At 44.6% G+C, this 2,110-nt stretch overlaps 1 non-coding gene across 1 annotated transcript; it reads right to left on the minus strand.

Moving 5' to 3' along the window:
- Positions 1-906: 906 nt before the first annotated feature.
- Positions 907-978, minus strand: TRNAM-CAU (transfer RNA methionine (anticodon CAU)). The gene has a single exon. It is a non-coding gene; the product is annotated as a tRNA-Met (tRNA).
- Positions 979-2,110: the final 1,132 nt, after the last annotated feature.

Below are 2,110 nucleotides of genomic sequence, written 5' to 3' on the forward strand. Positions count from 1 at the left end.
CCAACACGCTTCCACTGCGCCACTCCTCCTACATCACCATTATATGAAAAACTAACTGATACCCAAATAGCAAATGCTATTTTGCATTAACTTAGCAGAGCGTGGTTTCGATCCACGGACCTCTGGGTTATGGGCCCAACACGCTTCCACTGCGCCACTCTGCTTACATCACCATTATATGAAAAAATAACTGATACCAAAATAGCAAATGCTACTTTGCATTAACATAGCAGAGCGTGGTTTCGATCCACGGACCTCTGGGTTATGGGCCCAGCACGTTTCCACTGCGCCACTCTGCTTACACGTTCATTGTATGAAGAAACTAACTTATATCAAAATAGCAAGTGCTATTTTGCATTAATTTAGCATAGCGTGGTTTCGATCCACGGCCCTGTGGGTTATGGATCCAGCACGCTTCCACTGCGCCACTCTGCTTACATGATCATTGTATGAACAAACTAACTTATATCAAAATAGCAAGTGCTATTTTGCATTAATTTAGCAGAGCGTGGTTTCGATCCACGCTCCTCTGGGTTATGGGCCCAGCACGCTTCCACTGCGCCACTCTGCTTATATTATCATAGTATGAACAAACTAACTTATATCAAAATAGCAAATGCTACTTTGCATTAACATAGCAGAGCGCGGTTTCGATCCACGGACAACTGGGTTATGGGCCCAGCACGCTTCCACTGCGCCACTCTGCTTACATAATCATAGTATGAACAAACTAACTTACATCAAAATAGCAAGTGCTATTTTGCATTAATTTATCAGAGCGTGGTTTCGATCCACGGACCTCTGGGTTATGGGCCCAGCACGCTTCCACTACGCCACTCTGCTTACATGATCATAGCATGAAAAACTAACTGATACCCAAATAGCAAATGCTACTTTGCATTAACATAGCAGAGCGTGGATTCGATCCACGGACCTCTGGGTTATGGGCCCAGCACGCTTCCACTGCGCCACTCTGCTTACATGATCATGGTATGAACAAACTAACTTATATCAATATAGCAAGTGCTATTTTGCATTAATTTAGCAGAGCGTGGTTTCGATCCACAGACCTCTGGGTTATGGGCCCAGCACGCTTCCACTGCGCCACTCTGCTTACATGATCATTGTATGAACAAACTAACTTATATCAGAATAGCACGTGCTATTTTGCATTAACTTAGCAGAGCGTGGTTTCGATCCACGGACCTCTGGGTTATGGGCCCAACACGCTTCCACTGCGCCACTCTGCTTACATCACCATTATATGAAAAAATAACTGATACCAAAATAGCAAATGCTACTTTGCATTAACATAGCAGAGCGTGGTTTCGATCCACGGACCTCTGGGTTATGGGCCCAGCACGTTTCCACTGCGCCACTCTGCTTACACGTTCATTGTATGAAGAAACTAACTTATATCAAAATAGCAAGTGCTATTTTGCATTAATTTAGCAGAGCGTGGTTTCGAACCACGCTCCTCTGGGTTATGGGCCCAGCACGCTTCCACTGCGCCACTCTGCTTACGTGATCATACTATGAACAAACTAACTGATACCAAAATAGCAAATGCTATTTTGCGTTAACATAGCAGAGCGTGGTTTCGAGCCACGGACCTCTGGGTTATGGGCCCAGCACTCTCCCACTGCGCCACTCTGCTTACATGATCATGGTATGAACAAACTGACTTATATCAATATAGCAAGTGCTATTTTGCATTAATTTAGCAGAGCGTGGTTTCGATCCACAGACCTCTGGGTTATGGGCCCAGCACGCTTCCACTGCGCCACTCTGCTTACATGATCATTGTATGAACAAACTAACTTATATCAGAATAGCAAGTGCTATTTTGCATTATTTTAGCAGAGCGTGGTTTCGATCCACGCTCCTCAGGGTTATGGGCCCAGCACGCTTCCACTGCGCCACTCTGCTTACATAATCATAGTATGAACAAACTCACTTACATCAAAATAGCAAGTGCTATTTTGCATTAATTTATCAGAGCGTGGTTTCGATCCACGGACCTCTGGGTTATGGGCCAGCACGCTTCCACTGCGCCACTCTGCTTACATGATCATAGTATGAACAAACTAACTTATATCAAAATAGCACG

Source organism: Phalangium opilio, unplaced genomic scaffold (genome assembly GCF_054372755.1).
Source record: "Phalangium opilio isolate 3A_F unplaced genomic scaffold, DU_Popi_V2 ptg000060l_1, whole genome shotgun sequence".
Lineage (NCBI taxonomy): Eukaryota > Metazoa > Arthropoda > Arachnida > Opiliones > Phalangiidae > Phalangium > Phalangium opilio.